A 24433-nucleotide genomic window follows, 5' to 3' on the forward strand; every position below is an offset into this window, starting at 1 on the left:
GGCAAAACAAACAAACAAAGAAGCAAGCAACACTCCATTATCTGTTTTTTACTTATATATACGCTGTATTTGTTTCCCAGTTTAAGGCCTGTTGTATGTGAGGTGTCAAGATTACTTCGAATGAAATGCTTTGACATCTGAACAAGCGCCATTCCAATACCTATCTTCTAGGCCTCTGGTCCTGTATTGTATCCCATATTATATGCTAAATTCAGATGTCTGATTTAAAAGCCTAATCAACTTAGAGTGCTTTTATAATCATTAAAAAGATATGTATGTTTAGTTGGTTATTTAAATTTTGACAAGGCTGAATTGTCATCTTATCCGTTTCCTTTGATTATTAGGATCTCATTTGAAGCACCTTGGAGAAAATGGTTCCAAGTTGTGTCAGGGGAGCTTCAGAGTTAACATTAGGAACAATTTCTTTACCAAGAGAAGAGTCAGAGACTGGAACAGGCTTCCTAGAGATGTGGGTGATGCCCCATGCCTGTCAGTGTTTAAGAGACTTTGGACAATGCCCTTAATAATATGTTTTAACTTTTGGTCAGCCCTGAATTGGTCGGGCAGTTGGACTAGATGGTCATTGTAGGTCCCTTCCAACTGAAATATTCTGTTCTATTCCATCTATTCTAATCTTTCTATACATGTTTTGGTAGCCTTAAAAAGCCCAATTCAGTTCTCTTAAAACAGTGTAGGATCACTGATCAAACACTATAAGATCAGCTAAATCACATACCATGGAAAATCACTGTTCACTTGGAAAATTTCAGTCATTTGATTCCTAATTATTTCGATACAATATCAGAGGCAGAATCTGGTTCATTATCTGTATCTGGAGTTCTTTTTTAGCATTGATTTTTAATACAGTACAACAGACAAAGCAAAAATACCCCGTGAAACAAACTGGCTATCCTTTCTCCCTTCAGCAGTTGTAAGAATAATCAAGCCACACTGTTAGATTGGTTTTCTTATCAATAGGGAGGCTGCAGCCATGCAAGATTCTGGCAAATAAAGCTATTTTTTCCCCTTTTTGACTTGAGTGTGTTAACTCTAGGGGGAAAAAAAAAAAAAAGAAGAAGAAGAAGAAGAAGAAGAAGAAGAGATGCAACAATCAAAGAAAGTTGCCTTGTACAGGGGGAACGTATTATGTTCAACCTGACCTTGACCTACAACTCTCGACATCAGCTCTGGAAAATGTGTCAGTTTTCTTGCCTGGTTTGTTCAAGTGGTGAAGCCTTACTACTACTGTAAAGGCATACTTTACATACACACACAAACACAAGTGTGCTTATTTCTATGAAGTCAGAGGCAACAAAGCTGTCTTTGTATCTAGCACATATAATTCTTTCCTCCTTGCATAATTGCTTAGATGTTTTTGTTTGAAATTCTATTCACATTGACACTTCATGTGTGTGTGAAACTGGTTTGAATGATGTCTACATTCATTAGCTTTTCCACAGTAACTATTTCCCTTACAAGGTACACGATCTCAGAGCAAAGAAAAGTTAACAATTTAAAACTCTGAGGGTGTCTTTGTTGGGACCAGTATAATTTTTTAATTCACATTCCTTTCACTTACTTAGTTCCTGTAATCCCTGAAGAGAACAGAGTCAAACTTTGTGTTTTAATTAGGATTTTCAGTATTTATGGCCTGGAGCAATGAAAGAAAAAAGAAATTCTAGGGTTGTTGTGGGAAAAAGGAGTGGGCCAAGTTTGCATTCTTGTGACTGTCATTTACATTTTCTAAGAACAGATGTCAAAAGTGAAAATGGTTTTATGATTCACAGCCCAGTATGACTAAAAGCAAACAAGAGGATTTTGCATGAAATACCAGTAAACATCTATCAAAGACAGTGAATTTAGGCAAAGAATGCCACTGTGAGAAAGAGAATAGACTAGACCTATAGCAATGATGATAATAACTAAGGTTCAAGAATTCCACAAATTAATAAGTTGCTTTTTAAAACACAGATGTCATAGATGCATTGCATTGGTACCAAGGGCTGCAGAATTTAACAGGGGCAGTTGAGAAGCTGACCTTGTGCCAGGCAACAGAAGCCTGCAAGAATTTCAAACCTGAAATCACTACAAATGTGCACAGATTCACTACAGTACTGAAATATTGAAAAAGTACATCTTTGCCCTCTTTTGCTTTACAATAGAAGTTTATTAATGTGTCAGCTGTAGAGTATTCAGAAATGTCGGATGAATGAATCATAATTATTCACATTTTGCTTAATTATGCAGCTTTCTGCTCTGTCCTTGTGGGTACCTGATTTGTTTGACTATTTCTTGATGAATGCTTGACAATCACTGTAGGCCAAACTGTAAGGGGATCAGGATAATTACCATTGGTTATTTCTTAGTAAACATCATGCAAATCTGGTATAGCTCTATGGTAGTTTAATGGTACTAGCCCATTCCCAGCAAAAACACCATCACAACTCTTTTTTCTTTTAGTGAAACTTTGTGCACTAGAAATGTTCACAAAAACTAAAACCCCACAATTTAACAAAAATAAAGCTGGAAGGAGTAAGTATTCAAAGAAGTGGAGGAAAAAAAACCACCTTAAAAAACTAGTAAAACTGTATCAAAGATGTAAAGAAATAAATTTGTTATTAACAAAAACTCATCATCAATGTCCCTGGAATGTAGTCTTGCTCTTTTCTGAGGGAATGAGAGTAAAGGGAGAGGGCTGGTTCAGTGGAGAAGTTATGACAACTCTTTTTGTTTTTGTTTTTAATAAATTTGGTTGAATAAATAAAGAGGTAAAACTATCTGAAATGACCCAGTAAGAAAGAAAGAAAAAAAAAAGGAAAAAAAAAAGAAAAGGAGGATAAAAATTGTGAAAATGGGTTTTTGTTTAGTAGGTCTGTTCTAGGCTCTATTTGTTAGGTGCTCTAGATGCTCTGTAAGAATGTGGGAAGACTACTGTAGAAAACACATGAGAGGAGAATAAAAATTTAAAGGTACCAGTAAAAGGTAGCAACCAAGCACGTACTTACCTTTGGGTTTTGATGCTAATTAGATGCTTAACTGTGAATCATGTCTTTGAAAACTCACACTACAGTTTAATAAAAGAGACTATAAAACAAGCAAATACAATTAACAGTTGGAAAGGGAAAAAAAAACCAAAATAAAAATAATAAGAAAAGCATAGCTAGCTGGATCAGCTCTATGTGTTGATTAACAGTTCAGTATTATATGAAGACTATGTTCTTTCTTAGTAGAAATGCAAGCGTCCCACTCAAGATAGTCATGATTAGGTGGTTGGCTGACTGTTTATGTAATTTAAGTGGAGATGAAATTTAACAAAAGACATGAAGAAGGATTGTCTTTTGAAGCTGCTTTTTAATGTTGCAATGGTTTAAAACTAAGGAATAGTTTAAGCTGAGATGAGCGCGAATCAACCCTAGTGTATGCTCCACTAGAAAAAGAGGTTGGAGAAATAAAAGTCATTCAGCTATACTGTAGTCGACAGACACACAGATTTTATTTCAAATAGGCATTTATTCCAACCCTTCTTCATTTCTTGAAGTATAAACAAAAATTTTCATTTTCCATTATCCATTCAGAAAAATGCCAATTTAGCAAAAACAAACTCCAGTTTGGAGGCAAAAAGGAAGTGTAACAGGGAAAAGTATCCATAGAGATACTAACAGATCCAACACTAACAGATTGAACACTGAAATTTAAATGTCTCTGCTTCACTTTTCATACAATATCTTAGTATTTGTAGGCTTCTCAGTACCCTTGATTGCAACCTTTCAGAAATCTTTGAAAGTGCTTGATATTTGCACGTATGTGGAACACAACCCAAACCCCAAACCAACAACTACAACCAACCAAACAAAAAAGTCAATCTTCCACTGGATAGGTCTAACATTGAATACTATTTATTGCAGAATAGCAGTTTCTGAAAGCTTTATTAGCATGTAAAGAAACTCGCAGAGTTTGCCTTATATATGACTTTTGACTCCCAATTGTCTATAAAAATGGCCAGCAAAACATTAGAGTATAAAATTAATTGTATCCTTCCAATGTGTTCACCATTAATTGAACCCAAGTGAGATTTGGCAATTGTTCTTCAGATCTTTCTTAAAATTTGTGGAAGAAATTTTTGGAAGAGATCCTGAGAACTGTAAGTTGAATCAGTAAGAGTGTATTAGGGAAAAGCATTTGTTTTCTAATTCATTCTTGCATCTGGAACAAGTCAAGCACAAGGCAAAGGAAGGCAATAGTTTCTTTCAGTATCTAACAGATAAGTGAGAGAGAATTGCTGACTCCCACAGAGCAGTAGATTCCCACAAAACTGCTGGAATACAATAGGACAAATCATAAAACTTTCTAAAAATTTTCACTGCATGCATGTATTCACTGCTTTCCATATAGATGCCTGTGTGCACAGACATGAGCTTGCACACATACAGAGATGCACACACACCGACATATTCCTCATTTGCAAAAAAACCACAGACATAGAAGGCAGCATGGCTGTTTTTATCATTCAAGTATGTGGACACATTTTTCAAAATAAAAAGGCAAAATCTAATTTCCTGCTAATTGTCATTCTTATGGAAATACGGATAAAAAGGAGAAGTACCAAAAAAAAAAAAAAAAGTGGAAATCTTACTCTGTCAAGAAGTCATGAAGACAGTAGTCAACTTTCCTGCTCTTGGATTGCTTCACCTTTTCTCAAATTTTGGTCAGATGAAATATATTTAAAAGCAGCATATTTTTGTCCTGTGAAAATCAGTATCAACTGTCTTCTCACTGATTGCTGGAAAAATAGTCACAAAAGTTCTTTATGTTTTATTAATAATTTCAGTTCAAGGCATAGTATGTCACTATAAAATAAGGCAGATTATTTCTGGACATTAAATTATCATAAATGGCCATAAAAATATTGCAAAATGGATTTTCACCGGGACAAGGAAATCTGAAAAGTGTAATTAAAACATTTGATCTAGCCTCTACAGGGATGAAAGGATCAAAACGAGCAGCTGTTCCATACTAGCTTTCTCCTATCAAAAAAATGTTGATAACAAATGAGTTATGCTCTTCATTATGTGGAATATTTTTGCTGCATGCATATATACATAACTCTGAACTTATATGAATAGTCTGACAGAAATGAATGAGACATCTCGTATTAGACCATGAGAATTTTTCACTGAGTGTCTATTTTGAAACATTTACATATAGACTTAAGCGACAGGGTTGAGATTAAAAATACATTTGGAAAAAACCTTGATATCTGGGTGTGTTAAGATTCATTATACCAGTTTCACCAACTATAAAGAAGAAACTTCAGTCCAATTTACTTAAGTTTATAAATTCATCTAAGAGGAGGGGACTATAAAATGTTCTTTTACTAATATCTACTTCAGAATCATAGAATCGCAGACTGGTTTGGGTTGGAAGGGACCTTTAAAGATCAACTACTCGTGTCCCCTCCCACGGGCAGGGACACCTTCCACTAGACCAGGTTGCTCCAAGCCCCATCCAGCCTGGCCTTGAACACTGCCAGGGATGGGGCAGCCACAGCCTCTCTGGGCAACCTGTGCCAGTGCCTCACCACCCTCACTGTCAACAATTTCTTCTTTATATCTAATCTAAATCTACCCTCTTTGAGTTTAAAACCATCGTCCTGTCACTACAGGCCTTGGTATAAAGTCTCTCTCCACCTTGCTTAGAACCTCCGTTCATATAGAAAGGCTGCTAGTAGGTCCCTCCAGAGCCTTCTCTTCTCCAGGCTGAACAACCCCAACTCCCTCAGCCTGTCTTCGTAGGAGAGGTGCTCCAGCCCCCCGGTCGTCTTCGTGTCCCTCCTCTGGACCTGCTCCAACAGGTCCAGGTCCTTCTTGTACTGGGGACCCCAGAGCTGGACGCAGTACTCCAAGTGGAGGCTCACCAGAGTGGAGTAGGAAAAAGAGTACATGGTAGAAATTTCAAATTCATTCACAGAATATAATTCATACCCACCATGCACCTCCACATCCTCTGCCTGATGATAACCTGCTAATAGTCACGCTGCTTTTGTGGTCTGCTAACTCCCTGTGAAAATATTTGCCTATATTTGACACCTTGATTGGAAGGCAATCATAAACACATGCTAAACTACATTGATGAACAAAGTCAGAGGGACTACGTACCAGGAAATTTTTTATGGATCAGATTTTAATTTATCTCTTCACTTTTGACATTTAATCCTATTTTTGAAATAGCTGCTATACGAAATTTGCTTTATTTTATAAGTGCAGTAAAGGTAGTTGCATAATTTATCAGAGAGTGATGATAGAAAATGTAAATTTACTCCTTTATGCGTGGTGTACACAATATGTTCCTGAGGTTGTATTATGGAAAGCACACATTTAAATGGTATATGGCAGGATGAAAATTACCAGTCTTTAAGAGCACCAGTTGCATAATAAATAGACGGTCTGTGTTATTTTAGTAGTAAATAACATGAAAACAAGGTATAAACAGCTTTTGTTGCTGTTGTTGCTCATAAACAGGTCATCTATAAAGCAAAGTAAGGGAAAAAAAAGATGAAAGCACTATGTTTTCTTGAGACCCAATAAATTTGATAAAAGTTCATCCCTTATTTTCATATTATACCATTTTACATAATCCATTAAAGAAAAGGCAGCATATAGTCCGATTCCTTACCTTGCTATGAAGTTGTTTCTTTGGTAACCTCACCAATAGTTAGCTATTTTTGGTGTGGAAACCTTACAAAGAAAAGATTCCTGGCACTTTTAGGCAGTTGTTCTTGTGCATTTTCTGAGGGTGCCTTTGATAGCTAAAGATTTGTGTAATAGATTGATTATATTTTTACCTTTCTATGCTGTTAATTCAATTACTTTCTCTCTCACCACTCCATTTCTCAATGAGATGTCATTATAAAATATCATACTTTGCAGAAATGGATTACAAGTACTGCTTAATATTAAGTGTAGTGTTCAAAATGGAAATTTATTGTTAATTATATGAAATTTTAAAAAATCTCAATATACTTCAGTTGTGTTTCTTTAATGTGGAAGTGAAAATATGCTTTTTAAAGTTCTCATATGTTACACTGATAGAAACTCCCATTTAAATACATTGTAGATATGCACTGTATTTAGCTGTAGCAATGTTTTTTCTTATATGCCTACACACAAGAATTTAGAAATCCAAATAATGAATATGAGGAATTTCACACCTCGGGCCAGTAAGAGTATCAAGATATTTGTAAAAAAAAAATTGTTGGAATTGTTAATAACAGTGTTATTAATGAATTTGCTTGTACTGTTGAATTTTGGTTTAGATATTATACAAAACTAGGAAAAAACATTTTTAATAGATGTTATACTTCACAGACTGAAAAATAAAATAAATTACACAAAATCCTACTGTCAGAGGCATGAATTTATTTAGGGATGAGAAATAATTGCTAGAAGAAGGACAGTGCATTCAGAAAACTGAATTAAGAAAGATTTCTAATTATATTGGTTGACTGTTTCACAAAGATCAGGACATAAATGAATTCATCAACGAATCTCAGAATCACAGCTCTCCCATTCCTAGCCCTGATAGGAAATGTAGCCAAGCTGTGAAAGTGATAACAGTAAAAGGGTGGAAAATAAGAAGAGATCAAGATCAAGGCTAAAATTTTCAGTGTGCATTAGGTCCCAGTACCCAAGGTTTATAGAGAATTAAAAATTTCCATAGTAGATACGAGGCACAGGTGACCTAAGTTTTCAGGAGCTCAACAGTGGTTTATGGTTTCCCTTAGTTAGACCAAGAGGGATCCTGTCTACTAAGGGGCATGTTAACAACACATAAATCTTTATCTTCTTTCTTGGCTATTGGGAATCTCTGAAAATAGAAAAGTTTTTGCCCACTACCATCACCATACAGCTTTTTATTTTTGTGTAGATAGTTAGCTCAAACAGTAGGGAAGGAAACTGCACGTCTCCTTGAACTTTTCCTTTCTGTTTATGACGCTATTACGCTTATGAGACACTTGGGAATGAACTCTTGAGAGGGAGAGAGGAACTGTTTTGTGTCTGGAAAAGTCAATGCCTGCATATGTTTAGATAGTGACCGCAGAACTACAAGAAAGGGAAACATGAATTAAGATTGCATATTAAGATACATCTTGGCATCATACGTGTTGTTCAATATTTTAAAGTTTTGGCCAGAGTTTGATGAACATAACTGTGTGTTTCTGGTGCAGCACGAACTTGAGTTACCTCTATATTTAGCCATACTGCACTTGATGGAAATTTTCCCTCCAGTTTATGCAACATTTCACAATAATTTCATGCTCTGGGGAGAAGGGAAGGAAACGGGAGAAAAGAACCTTTCTCATAGTTTTGCATGGCTTTGAAACCAGGATGTAGATTAAAGTACTTGACTTACAGTTTGAAAGAAAATCATCCTACAAAGATTTTACAAGTGTTGTACTTACCAATTCTTGTATTTTTATCTATCTTTGTGATTCTGTAAGATGGGAAAAGGGAATTACTGAGCTACATTATGTGAAAAGAAGGGAGGAAGACAAAAAAAGCAGAAGGAAGGAAGGAAAAGGAGAAAGAGGGAAGGGAGAATGGAAGGGAGGAAGGAAATGGGCCATTTGTTGCATATATTGAAGCACATAATGTTTAGATTTTAAAAACATGAAGACTTTTCAGCTAAATCTCTTCCTCTAAGCAATCTGGCCTTCTTGGCTAAAAATAAAGATCCTGCTGCCATAATAACATATTGCTCTTGATTAAAAATGCTCATTAAATAGAACTAAGATTCTTACTAGTGGCTAAAATTATTCCCTAAAAATAAATTATGGGCTAGAACTAATAGAAAAATTATATTGTCTAATAATGGTTTAGGGTAAAGGTTTATCCAGATAAACTATTTACTTATTTTAGTGTGTAAAGGCTTCTAATATGGTAAAACCAGTGTCAGACCTAATGTGAATTCCAGACATGTGGAAGGGTGTTTTCTAACCTGCCTATTTAAGAGCTATGTCATAGCTGAACATCTTGAATCACCTTATGCCATCCTTTCTACTTTCTTTCTGTCACATTTATTCATCATTGCATCATTCATCATTACAGAAATTAGGTTTGAACAGTGGAGGGAAGGAGCAGGACAGAATTGTAACTGTTTCCTTTTGGGAACACCTGAACCCTTCCAGCAGAGATTTCATTTATTACACAGTTATCACTAACTTACCCCGATTCATCGTTTTAGAGAAAAATCCAAAGGAAAGTCAGCCCCACAGAATGACCTGCTGGAGCTGTGCAGAGGTACTTTATCTTCCTACACTTCTGGAAATCTGCAAGACATAAGGTTAAATCCCTTCTCTCTTCCATAGATTGAGACAAGCTCTTTCAGCTCATTCTCTGTGACTAAACAGGAGGACCTTGGTTAAAAGTGCTCCTGTCTTTTCACATTCCTTCAATAATAATTGAAATAATCACATTCCTTTAATGATCAGTCAAAATTTTCTCCCTCTGATGTACTGTTTCTGCACAATCACATGCCATCACTTATCTTTGTCCCAAGCAGGGCAAATAGAAAACTAATTATCTATAAACACATTATAAATGTGTGCTGGAAAGAGCATATGTAGGCAAACTGTCACTCAGCTCAGTCTCCTGTTGATTCTAAACATTACTAATGGACTGATTTCTTTTGGACAAGGAGAGGTCTGGGGCTGGGATTAATATAGTGGCTGTAGGGTGAGTTGTAGAAAATCTGTGATTAATGATATGAACATTTACAAAACCAGACAGAAATGTCATCTCTCTCTTACAGTATACCAGTCCATAACCATATTTTACCTCTAAAATATAACACTTTTACATCCATAATGTAAGACTGGTCAGATTAATAAAGAAATTATTTAATCTAGATAATCTTCCAACATTTATAGTAGATTTATGATTTAAGATTGTCCAGGCGGCTGATTAAAGGTTTATTAACAAAAATGTTAAAGTTTATTAGCAGCACCTTCATACTGATATAAAGTTTGCAGACTAAAGATCTATAAAAAATCAATATACTTAAACTTTCACATGTGCTAAGCATCATCTCTGTAAAATGTGTTGATTCTTTTTCTCATATGGCAAACAGAATAAAGAAATTAACAACTAAAAAGAAAAATGTGTGCACCAGACTAGAATAATACCAAAATATGCCTATGCAGAGGAGGATGGGAGGAAATACAACACAGATGGCACTGATTTAACAAACATGGGACCTCATTCAGCGTCTATTAAGTTACCAGAAAAAGAAATCAATTACCCGCACAAGCTCTGAACTGTTTTCACAGACAGGTTTAGACCTACCTGAGCTCCTCTTGTACAGCAGTCAGGTGTCCGGCTTGGCACGGGCTCCTTCTCATGGTGCTGGACCCCAGTGCTCAGAGAAAAGAGACCAGAGAGGCTCTTGCTCCTGAGCTCGGGTCTTGTGCATTTTGGATTAGATCTTACAGCACTGCTAGTCCTTATGTTCCTAATGACTGCACAGGTACCTCCAGAAATAATTCCCTAGTTAATGCAATGTTAAATATTGAAACGGTGAGGCAAAGTGCTGGAGGGGTAAAGGTACAATACGTGGGACTAGTGCATTTCATAGAGCAAATACAAAGTGCTGTTAACACCTAGAAATTTATGGGTACTGTTGCAACACGTATAACTGCTAAAATTGTGGTTAAAAGTACTATTTTGTTAGAAAAAGGCCAGCTTTTATTGGAAATCTATTAACTAGCAATATAACATGTAAAGTATCTATTTGTTACCTAAACAAAATGTCTGCAGAAGAAAACAGTACTGCAGCATACTGGTCTCCAGCTGCTACATAAAAGATTGGGATGGATCCAACCGAAAACAGATATTGAATCAGATATTATTATTAATGTTTCTACAGTAGCTACTTATTAAAGCTATTATTTTTATTGTCTTATTCCTAAGGGTCAATTTTTGGGCCTTGGTTCTTGTGGATATAAACCTGTGAAGAGTATAGACTGGCATCGCTTTGACTAGTACTAACCAGAAAAAATAAATATGTATCACCTGAATAGTGCATATTCAGAGGTTCGATGGATCTGGGATTTATTGAGGCAGTTCCCCTGCACTAATGGGTTAGCATGTGCCTCTTAGTGCCTGAAAACATTAAATCCCTTTCACATGGAAATTGATTGTCATTTGGGCTAACCTGTGATGTCTAAGAGCTACGTCTGTAAATCTAAACTATTCAGTCAAGGCTTTCTTTAGGATATCAGAAGTACAAGAACTTAGAAAGGGGATTCATCAGGCCTGAGACATCTATTTTGGGTTGAATTGCCTTTTAGAAGTATTTCTTAGTAAGCCTTAGATAATCTAACTCTTAAACTCTTAAGACACAGCAAATAAATTTCTGAGCAGGCTAATTCTTGATAATAAAGTGCAGTGGTTAGACACATGCATATACCTAAGCATCTCTGCATTAGCTATGAGGTTAGAGGTGTAACCTCAGCCAGGATATCAACCTATGTATAAAATAAGTCAATTTATGAAAAAGGGGGACATTTTTACATAAAAATAGTGGGGTTGTTTTCTAAAATTTTTATTTCTTCATGTGAGAAGCAGGTTTATACTGAGGCAGTATACCCATTTTGTAAGGAGTAAGAGAAATGCTAAGTGCATTAAGAAGAAAAATTAGAGCTGCTTTTCTTTTCATCTGGACAGAATGTGGGTCTGAGTTTTCTTACTTCACTCAGCCTGTATCTCTCTTGGCTACTGTATGAATAAAATAAAAGTGGAGGTGTAAGAAGGGTTTCTATGGTCATTTTGAGGATGTATTTGGAAAAGAACATCTTTTAGCTTGAACCCCTTTCCTGATTTATTTTCTTTTGTATAACATTATTTTGCTTTCAATCAATTATCTTTGGCTTGGAGATCTTAATTTGTACTGTCATGGCCCTGGTATCTTCTACTCCTGTGCTCAGACACATGCTTTCTGTTTTCCCAGCCATTTCAGGCACTGACACTTGGAGAAAACTATAAAACTATGAAACAACTTTTTTTTTTTTTGAAGGATCAGTTCAAATCCCCAGACTGACTCACCGTGAGACCAGGTAACTTCTTGTGCAGTTTCTTAGCACAAGAAACATGCAGCTGGTGTGTCAACAACACTGACTGAGACATGTGCTGTCATGGAATTGCAGCCTCAGTCATACCTCTCCTCACTACAGTACATAAATAATTTTTTTGCTTGCAAAACATACAACATGATGAACATCTAGTATATCTGCTAAGCAACATATATTTGGATGTGATTCTCCAGGGACCAAGCGTGTTGTCATGTTCATTTCAATTTTCTTTTAAACTCGAGAATGGTGGTTTTCTTCTTGATCCCAGAGGTGATGGGGAAAGGCTCTTGTAGGAGTCTTTGGATCCTGCAAGTTAATAATTGACTGTGAGGCTGGTGCCACAGCTACGTTTTACCTTTTATGTCCATGGTGGCCAGAGTTGGCTTCGGGACACCTCACCCCCACCTGCCCAGGTCACCGAGAAGAGACAGCCCAGGTTTTTCCTACGCTGCACAACAGTAGAGTGAGGAATAGTGGTCATCAGTTGAAACAACAGAGCTGCTGACTGGGTTCAAGTGGGGGGTGGGGGGGGTGGCAGGGAGGGATCCCTGTGAAAATAATGTAACTAATTTTTTTAGCTTAGTTTCTTCTGGTTTGTGGTTTTCTGGTCTTCTTGTAGGCAAAGAATAATGTCTTTTCATGTTCCTGAAAATGCAATAGTTAATTGCATGCAATACACAGATCACCTCTTCCAGTACTAGATCTCTAACAGCAGCATAGACTTTTGAGGAAAGAGAGAAACATTAATCTAAAAAGTTTTTCTTCCCCTCTTCATACACACTCACATAAATATTTACAGTAAGGAAATTATCCATTAAAATCTGAGATTATTTTTTAAAAATCAAATTGTAACCTATTCATAATTTTAATATATTCCCCTTGTCCTAGCAGAAAAAAATTAATCAGAAGAAAGACTCATTTTATTTTAAATAGTGCCTGTAAGTCTCAAAATGTTATATAATGCATGAATATCAGCATGCTATAAAACCTAAGAAAAGCTGTTGAGCAGAAATTAGCCTTTAAATAAAATTTAAAGGCCTACAGAGAACACTCATCTTGAACAGAAAAGGTAGCTTTTGTTCCATAATTGGAACTCGTAATGTTTTTCCTGCTAGATCTTATTAACCTATATACGCAATACACAACAATGTACAGTATGTTTTAACCACTTTAGTCTTTGTAAAATCTTGCAATTATAATCTCCAAAACATGTGAAGATATTTTATAACGTTAATTAAGGGTCATGGACTATTGTTGCCTACATAGTGTTACTAAGCTAGTGGACTGTAGCATTTTGCTGGAGCTTTAGTTGGCACTCTATTAACTATACCTAAGTGGGTTGCTTATCTTCTTTGTTTAGCAGGTCATTTGACACCCAATAATTTTATGTTATGAAAGGAAATACAGAAAACTATGTTCATATACAATACCGCAGGGTTTTTTTTGAATCTCTCTTTCTCTCCCTATCTGTGAGTGAAGGAGAAGAAAAACAGTGTACTAATGAAGACAACAAGGCACTGGTAATAATAAACATTTCTCAGATAGCTGTGATGGACTAAATTCCCCCTGAAATACAGTTTCTGTTATTAATATTTTAACAATTTACAGTAGTATCTCCACAGGTTTGTGTAGCCCTCTAGAATATAAAAGGTTTTAAACTATTTAATAGAGAAGTTGTGTATTTTTTCCTTTTTGTTTTTGTTTTTGTTTTACAAAACCTTTCAAGAAAAGAACTAGATTAGAAATTGAGGTCAGATTTATCATTGTTCTTCATTCTGTGGCATCATTTCCACATAGGTAGAATAGGTATGAAGTGGTAGTCCATCAGAGTGGTATTTGACCAGGACAACAGCTAATGCAGTCTTGGATTTCCAGTTTCCTACTTCTCCCTGTGAAGTTCACAAAATTCACCTGAATGTCAGATTATGAGTCACTGTTGAGCTGAAGTAAGTGGTTGTAAGGTTCCTAGCAGTAACAAGAAGTGACAGACCTTTTCATAAATGTTCAATAACAATTCAAAATAGCAATAAGACAAATTTTAAATCAGCCCCTACTTATTTCTAGGACATTTATTAAGCAAGTAAGCATCAGACACAAACCCATGATGCCCTTCTATAAGCCTCCTCGCAGAACCTCAAAGCATGATTTACTCATGAAGATTCTCCCAACATTTCTTCACTTGTTTGGGAACATAAATGAACATAACAGAGTTACAAAGGATTTTTATACCCCTCGTGTATGAAAACATGAAACTGATCTTCTTTAAAGGGTCACTTAGTTGAGATTATCATCCTGCAAAGGCCAACCAAAAGAGTATTGCCCAACTGAGACTCCATCTATGTTGACAGAAGTGTCTGTTTGTCTTTAGATGGCTAATCTCAAACTTTTCTGCTAATAGAGATATTGGTCTGGCAAATGAGCAGGAGTAGATTTTCTCCATCCTTTCCCAAACAAAAAAGAAACTGAGCTGCTATTTTGTTGGGCTGAACATGACTATTTCCTCTCTCTCCCCTTGCTCTCTCTTCTTATTCTCAAAAATCAATGTAGAGGGAAAAAAACCCGACTGACAAACCCCCACCAAATTTTTTTAATTTAAATTTCCAAATCAGCATTGTCTGTATACATATCAGTTATATACTTTACATAAGTTATAAGTGTAATTCTTTGTATTATGGAGACATTGAAAATAGACTGACAGAAGAGTAAATATTTGGTCACCAACACCAAAAACACAAACCAAGAATGTTTCTAAAAGTTATGTCCTTTCTTGAAACAATTAACATGGGGATGGATCACACTTAAATCATAGTTAAAATAAATACCTGCAGACACTTCATTATAATTTGCAGAAGAAGATGACCCCCAAAGTAAAAGGAGACAAGGAGCAGTTACACTGGAATCTAATAGATTAAAGTACCAGCTGCATATTTGTAAGTCCCTAATATAAAAGATATCTAAAATAAGAGTTTAAACTTCCACTCTGAACATTTTTTAATGTGGAAAGATTCTATATTTTTCAAACAAAACTGATTGAGAAGAAAAGAAAGAATTAGAGAGATTAATTAAAACATGACCGAAAATAAAAATGATCCCTAAGGCAGAACACTTAATGACTGAAATCTGCATCTCCAGTTGCAAATCCTATGCTCCACAGCTAAAAACTTTCTGAAGAGCTCACTGAAAGACAGGTGGTCTATCAGGATACAGTTAGAGAAAACAAATCAAGATGCACTTTTCATAAACTCTACTTTAAACACTCAGTGACTGTGACTGATTAATATCAATGCATATTTTAAACATTTCAAAGGCAAGATAGTTTTCCTAGAATTGGATAGAAAAGGAATCAATCACATGGTAGTTGCCATCTTGGATATGATCAGTGTATTTAAAATGCTATAAACTCTGCATGTGTGGTCACAAGCCAGAATGCACTGCAAAAACTGTGACCAAAGGTACAAACCCATTACCTTTAATGTAACTCAAACTGTGGGCTCACATTCCTTAGATCTAATTTTAGGTGTTTATCTGCTATTCTGAAATCAGAGGTCTCTCTGACACGGAGTGCTTCAATTTACAAGTAACCCATCAGTTTCCAGTGGCTGTAGAACAAATCTAGGGAGACTGAGCTCCTAACGTGGACACCTTTGTTAAGGAATAGCCCAGGCTATACGGACTCTCGTGTTCCCATATGACACCTCAGGATGTCTAATGCAAATATTTCTGGGTCAACATTTATACAGGTAGGGTGCTGGCAGCACGTTGTAGTCCCCTGTACATCTTGTTAGGAAGTTATACATTTAGAAGTGACTTCTTTGCTTCAGTGTTGCTACTAGACATGACCACAGAAAATATTTTTTTTCCTGTTGGACATTATAGGTGGGCACAGTAAAATACTGACTGCAATTTGTTTCTTTATTGGATCACATAGAATTGATGCAGCAATCTGCTGAAATATGGGGATGTATTTTTCTCTGTATAGTTTAAGATTGAAGCACAGAAGCTGACATAAAGCTGGGTATCAGAACACGTGGAATGTCAGAAGCATAGGCTGGAGATGTACGTAGTGCAATGTCCCCAGTACCCACCTATCAAAAAATGTGATTATATAGTCTCTTAAATTAATAGTTGATCTATTGCAGTTCTAAAATAAAGAATTATTGACATTAGTAAACTTAGCCCAAAGTAGCAAATCAATAACAAACACATCTTATTTGCTAGGATGAGGTATTTTGCATGCTTGGCTTTACATTTTCATTGCCCTATCCCATAGAAGGACATCAATACTCTTCACCACTACAGAAGTGTCATTACAATGCACAGCTCTTCCACAGACTTTAAGATTAGTAAGGAATGTGACTCCTGAGACACTTTTCTGCTATGTTATTGTGTCACTTGTAACAATCCTTCAAAAATTTTTCAGGATCTTTTTGTTGTTTTTGGAAAGAAGAGGTGATATTTAGTAATGCTTTTATCTACAAACTTCAGAATGGCCTTACTGTTTGGATTCTAAACCTGACAACCTGATTTATGGCCTGGTTTCATTCCAGTTTATGGTCACCTTTAGGCATTTAGCTGAAGCTACCAAATGATGATCTAGCTGCTAAAAACATTCTGTGAAGTTACTCAAAATCTCTCATGAGAGAAACTTAGATCTTGACTGCTCTCAATTGCTTTTAGAGACTTTTCCAGGTTTATAAGGCTTCCTAACTCAGTGTGTCAATTTAGAGCTACAAGTGAGATAGTATGAGTCGAAGCCATTGCGCTCTCTGTACTTACATGTTGTCTATAAATAAGGTACGAAAAATCTGAGGGTAGAAAAAAGGGGGACAGGGGAAGATTTATCATTGCTTATTTTATACTTGAACACAAAAACCAAACTGAGAAAAAAGAATTTATGCAGGTAATGGTATGAGAACAGAATATCCACTGGAGATGGTTATTGTCAGCGTCATTATCTGCATTTACACTGCAATCAAAAATATCTGGTGTTTGGAATGATACAAACACAAAAGAGAAAACCTTAGCCCCCTTATATGCAAAATAAATGGCAATCAGTTTTTGTCCTCACAACGTTGTAATTTATTCTGAAAGTACCAAGAGCTCTCAGACTTGATGATGTCAGTTTTTCCTTCATAGAACTGAGAAACAGCCCAGCCCTGAGCTTTTCCTACTAACTTCTGAACACCCTCATGTTTTCATAACATGGGGCAGATAGCACAAAGGGAATTGTGTTTAGATGTCTTGTCATTCCTTTATTTTTTCAATTCAGACGTGTATATGATGTTTTCCATGATCATCATTATATGCCTCATTTATTTGGAATATCTAGGCATGTTTATACTTGCCGTTTCAAAGTTGTACTTACTTCTTGTACACACCTCTATAGTTTTGTTTCACAACTGTACGAGGAAATAAATCACATAGGTCAAAATCTCTTGGAGAAAAAGTCATCAGATAAGAGAAACTGATTTGCTTACAGAAAATTTCATTATTAAAAGCAATCCACCTGAATGCTTTTCACATATCTGAGACAGTTATCTGTCCCTAAATGGTATGATTGCTTATTTGCTAGGTAATTCTGCTCTGAGGCTTTGTTCCGTAAGCAAAGATATATTAAAAGGTCTTCACATCTTTAAAGTAGTTTCAGGTACTTTTGGAGCTCTTGTAAATCAAGTGGATAAAATCAAAACAATAAAGCAGAAAATGAATAAAAAGTTTTTAAAGTTTGGCTTAAAGCCAGAATTACTATTAAAGTTGTAAATAACACCACTAAATAGATAACAATATAAAAATTTGTGTACATTGATAGAAACATCTATATAAACCTATTTAAAACTATCTGGTTTCAGCACCTTGCAGCACTATGAACCCAGTTGTATTGTGCTTTTCTTTTTAAAAAATGTTGGTACAAGAGAATTGAAGTTTTAAAGAAACAGGCATACAGAAAGCTAAATGCTTTCAGAGACTATTACAACTATTTTTGTTCAGTGGACTTCATACACATTAGAAAAATGGCTTCCATCCATTATAACTGTTACTCAGGGGAAATTATCCATCATTCTTCATTGAATAAAAGCTTTTCCTAACAACATCATTTTAATGATATTAGTGTAGGTTTTCCAAAATAAAATACATGGTATGTAATCAGACTTCATTTTCTTTACTTGAATTACCCTTGTGTTGTCAAGGAAATATTATAGCACCACACTGTCATTCCCAGTATGTGACAATTTGAGTCCACATGGCAAATATTTTTCAAACATATGCATTTAACTTAGTTTTAAAGAGTCATATCATACATCCATGCCACACAGATGCAATTTCAATTATAGCTACTTTATTAACTAGGCAAAGTATTTATGAAAGGTAATTTTGTAGGAGTTCTTACTTTTTTTTTCATATATTACATACATTGAGATTTCAAAATAAATAGTCTTGAAAATTAATCTGTGAACATTTTTTAAATGGTTTATCTTTTTAAAACCATGGGCTGGCGGTGTTTGTGTCTTTTTATGCCTGGTTATGCGAGGCCTGAACATGTGAGGTGCATGGAGTGGCGAGAGGGGGAACGGGCAAAATGTAGCTGATACCCCTGAGTGTTGTATGCTACAGTCACTACAATACACGCCCCCCCCCCCCCCCCACTTCCAAGTCCAGGACAGGTGCACTATGGAGGAGGCAGTTTTTATTATTCTGATATAATCTATTATTTTATATAAACTGGGATTGCTTAATTTGTTCAGATGGTATTGGTTTTGTTCCTCAAAAGGGTGAAAGAAAGAAAAGATTGAGGTCTACTTAGTAATTCTCTTGGGTTTTGTTTCTTGCTGTGATTTTTTACTCTCCCTTTTCTTTTGAAGAAAGCGTATGGAAAATACTTAGTATGTGGGAACCAACTATAAATAAATACCATTTTTTTAAGGAGAAGTCCCCATAGTGTATGTTATTAAAAACATTCCCAATAAAATAAAATGTTTCCCATACTATCAAACACACTTTTTACAAAGCATATATGGGTTGCAAAAGAAGATGTGACAGTTCCATAAAAGAGGCTTTGGTCATATAGTACTTGTCCTGTGGCTGTGTCCAAGGACATAGGATGTAGGATAACTTTTAACATTTTGTTCCTCTCTTGTGTTTGGTGCTGCTCATTTTTATTGTGTTGCATCTGTGCTTTTCACTTAAACATAATATCCACAGCAAATTAGAAAAGTACCCAAGGAGGAAGAAAGAAGTGGTCCTGAAAATGCATTTTTTCCATGTGCGATGCACAGCAAAGAGGAACATCATTCAGAAATGTACCAATTCCTCTGATGTGTTACAGCCCCTTCTGAAAAACTGCATAGAACTTTTTCTTTCATAGGTTGATTAGGAAAAAGGGAAGGGCAAAAATGATGCATAAGAGAGGAGATGACAGTTCTGCTTTATTCACAAGAGAAGAATGTAGAGAGAAACAGCACATCCCACACAAAGCAGGTTTCATCTCTCACTGAGTTCTGGTTTCTTTTGACAGAGCAAAAAAAATGGTGAATCTCGAACACAAGTTTTTGTAGAAGGACATATAAAAACATGACCCAAGGAAGAAAGAAGAGGGGAGAGTTTCTTAGAATCAAAGAATAGGTTTATAGGAAGATTTATTTAAAAAAAAAAAAAAAAACCAAAAACCTGAAAACATCCTAATATTCCACTTAATGAAATGATTTTTTTAGCAGATGGAAGTTCATAGGGTTGTATTTAGCCATGAGAAACCATAATTATTAAGTATGTTTTGATGAATTAAAAAAAAAAGAAAAAAATTATTGAAGCTTAAACGAATGAAGCATATATTTGCTACTAGCTAAAACTTAAATCTGATAATGCAAAAACCTAATTTAAATACAGAATGAAACATATCTTTGTGGTTTTGTTTTATCTATGAAAATGGACAAATTTCAAAATGTCACATAATTTTTAGATAGAATTACAAAATGCAAAAAATGCTGCAATTATATACTTTGATATTTTACATTTCCACCATATCATGTATAATAAGCAAAACAAACCAAAACTACTGCTGCTTTATAAATTTGCATGCAGTTTTTATTGGCCACACATTCAATTTTCAGCAAAAGAACAACATTTTTTCTTAAAAGTTTATAAAATGCTAGTATTTTCTCAACAGTCATCAACTATTTTGCAATGGCTTATAGAATCACTTTCTTGGAAGATAGATTAATTTTCCAGATAAATTTATTTTTCAATTATTCATTCAGAAATTTTAAAATTAGGATTTTGTATCCTAATCACAGGAATCAATCCTATCCAAAATCACAGAGTAGTTGCACACAAATTGTCAGGAACCAAGGCATATTACTCAAGATTATATGTAGAGTATTTGCTATTATTTGATGTCACATCTTAGAGTCTCTTTCATAAACTTATTAATACTGGTTTTCATGTATTATATGTACTTTTCACATATTAGATGTTTGTTCCCTTTAAGGAACATAGCTCTCAAAACATCAAAATTTTTCAACAGAATATATATATATATTAACAGATTTCTTCACTATCTTGGTATCTGCTAAGTTGTGTTTTACCAAAATGATAAAATATTGGAAAAAACTCATAAATGTGTAAAAATGACACTTTTTTAAAAAAAATAGAACAACAATAACAAGACGATTCTTCACTTCTAGACATTTCAAATACAAATTATTTTTTCCAACTAAGTACAGTTTTGATTTCCATTCCATAATGCATTGTTAAAGATTTTGCCTTTTCATAAACAACATAATCATTTCAGAAATCTGTTGATTTTTTTTTAAGTAATTTCACAAGTTCAAGCAAAGTATTTAGTTAATAGCAATGCATGTAAAGTGAGTCCCACAGTCAAAGCAATGTCTGCTTGGAAAGAATAGATAACCGTGTCTGAATTCTCACAGGATGACAGTTAGACATATGCCTGTGCCCATATATAAGCTTTTATTAACTGTATATTTTTAAACATTGCCTATCCATCTCTAAAGGCAGAGCAAAATCCCCCCTCCCCCCCCCCCCCCCCCCCCAGTTTGTAGTCCTCTCCTACAGACCACCTTTCCCTGAAGTGGCTTTTATCCTACTCTGCTCTGTTCCATTTCTTCTTGTTTGTGCCTTTCATTTGCTTTTCAGACTGTGAAGTGCTTGCAGCATCACTCCTGCCCTGAACTGCGGTGCGTTTATCCAAGACCTTTAGGGGAGCATGGTCAGAAAAACATGGTCTCAATTTGATAAATACTGGGAAGAACCATAATTTTATCACACAGTCAGCTCACCACCGAAGCTTGATTTTGATCCTATTATAGTCCCAGAAGGACAGCTAGGACAAGGAAATTTCTTTAGGAGAGGAAACTCTCTGGTTTAGTGCTATGCTTTTTTCACAAGGAGCGTGGAGTGAAACATGCCAGTGGTCTAAGTGCCTTGCTCTCATACAACTCTCTCTTGTAGGAGAAGGATTTTACTTATAGGGAAAAAGAGATGAGAGAGCTACTTTTGCATCATCTCAGGCCATGACCATTGTTAAAATACCCGATGCTACAATGGCCCTGCAGGCAGCAAGCCAGGACGTCCCTTCTTCATTGTGTAGCCTAGGAGGACTCGTTACAAAAGAGTTTCTGGAGGCCAAGAGATGTTGCCTGGTCAGTTGTATGCTATCAAGCCATTTACCTTCTAAAACAGGGCAACCACAACTAGCCTGCCTGTTGGGATGAGCACCTGAATGGAGATAAACCTCAAACTCTGCCTAGGAATTGTCTGGCAGAAGACCAGGCAGCCTGATGGGTGTCAAAGGCTGATGTGAGCCATCCAGGTGGGAGCTGCAGAGCCTGAGCCCATGACCGGGCTGGTACAGCAGTACCCCAGAGCATCCCTTCAGCAGAAAATTCCTGGATCTTCTCACGTACACAATTTGTTGCACAACACCTTTGTTAAGTGTTTTGTGTAAAGAAAGAGGGTAGCTCACATATAGTTAGTGGAGCAAAGCAAAGGAGGATTTTGCTTTCTTTGGATTTGTTCAGTGGTAATTTAATGTAGAATTATCTAGGGACAATGTGATAATGCTCAGTGATTATTCCTCATCATTTCTTGTAAATATGGCACTGAAACAGAGGGAAAAATAAGCAAAACCAGGAAGCATATGGTTAAAAAAAGAGTGCCACGCTAAGCAACACATAGTAGGACTATCGCAATGACTGTAGTACCTTGCATTGTCATGCAGGCATTTTTCCAAAATCATTTTTATATATACATTCATATATGTCAGTGACAAACTAAAGCGTAGATAAGAATTTCAAGGGCCAGTGAGGTGCTTTAACTTGTGACTCATTGAAAGTGTGAGCAGCCCTTGCTAATTCATCTTGGGACTTCCTTTTTTTTGCTGGATTTTTAGGGACAAATACGTTAAGATTATGAGAGGCAAGTCCAAATGATCTATCCTTCTTCTCTTACTCTGAATCTGTGAATGCTGAAACTGGGACAAACTGCTTTCTATGCTGCAGCAAAGAGAAGCCCACTTCCAATACAGTTGCTGTAACAGGCAGAGCACGGGTGGCCGGAGGAGCACACAGTGACATGCTGGAGAAAAATGAGCCTTGTAAACTCTTACTGTGCTTATTTTTTACACTGCTGATAAGGTAAAGGTGCCTGTGGAATCACCTGAACGGGACCTTATCTTGTTTTATGTGCCAGTTCAGGTGCAGTTCCCAAATGCACCACTCCAAACTTCAGTGTTGCTCTGTAGAGGCAGCTCTGGCCGGGTGGAAGGTCGAGTAAACTCATTCTACAGCTGGTACTGTACCGAGCAGAGATATAAAGCTGAGGAAGGAAAAGCATGAGATGGGAAAGAGAAAAAGCAGACAACAAATACCACAAGTATTCCTTCCCTTTTTTCCCCTGAAATTTAGGCCTTCTGTAGTGTATATAGTTTTCTCTCCACTTCCGTTAGATTAATTTTCATTTATTTGGTTATGATGCACTGTTCCTACTAAGCCTATTATATGTCTTAGTTTAATAAAGCTCTCTGTTGAAGCTGTTACTCCTACTGGCCTAATTACAATAGAAGAAGATGCCTTTCCAGAAAGGTTTCACTGAACTTCAGTAACAGATGAAACAGTTTATACAGACCACTAAATTGACACTACATTATTCCCAAACAGCAAATACAGGAAGGCATGTTTAAATCAATAAGTTTTTTGACTGACAACTCAGTGGGTTTTGTCTTCACATACCCAAACCATAAAATTCGGAAAGGCAAACTGCTACAGGACTACTTCATACAGGCAGTTCACAAAATGATTTCAACAAGAAATTTAAGCCCTGATGTTTTGCACAACAGCATGTTGTCAGATGATTGTTTATTAGGCACATCACTTCTACTTTGAGCATCTGTGAGACAACTATGTTCCTTCAGTGGATGATTTTCATTATTTTTTTCAAATAACTAAAAATAATTTGGACATGAATAATGTATTCAGATAATGTATGTAGACATATATGCAAATACATTAGAATTCCTGGGAAATTTGCCTATACACACACACACACACACACACACAGAGGCATCCTGAGATAAACCATTTTCATCTAGTCAGATAAGTTTCTATCTACAATATTCTGTCCCTGTTAATAGTGAAATGCATATTCCATATGCTCCCATCTTACCTACATCTGGCTTCATAAATCAATGCTCATGACGGTTAGCGATGTACGAGCCACAACATCAAAAGAAAATGAGATCCTATCCTAGTCAAACACCAAAACACTGACATTATACATCTTCCCTGTTTTCCCCATGTTCATCTTCCTGTATCTTCCCTTGATCAAATAAGAATATAGTACTGGTTTTAGCTAATTTATTGTATCTATTTTCTGTAATACAGAAAGAGAGTTTCCTTAGCATCTCCAGCATAGTCTGTAAGCTCCATTTGAAAGTCAGGTCTGATTTCAGGTTTGTCTGTAATTTCAATGGTTCCCAAGTGGAGAAATTCTCTAATATCTAAAAACAGTAGCAGTCCAAGACTTGGCTGACTATTATTCCCTCAAAAAAATTTTTTTCTGGAAATATGATGATTGCCTTCTATTGTGCCAAACATCAAATATTTTGGGAAGCTACTGGCACTGATCCTCATCCTTTTGCAGAACTTTGGAAGCCACGATTGGTCGGTCTGTAGTTGCAGAATAACCTAATTTCACTAGTGTATGGCAGTTCTCCTCTGGGAATGCCACTGTACACAGGACACAAGGCTGGCACTGGTGCCTTGCAGAAAGAATATCGGTTACTTCTGCTACATGCAC

The sequence above is a fragment of the Buteo buteo genome, chromosome 14, assembly GCF_964188355.1.
Source record: "Buteo buteo chromosome 14, bButBut1.hap1.1, whole genome shotgun sequence".
NCBI lineage: Eukaryota > Metazoa > Chordata > Aves > Accipitriformes > Accipitridae > Buteo > Buteo buteo.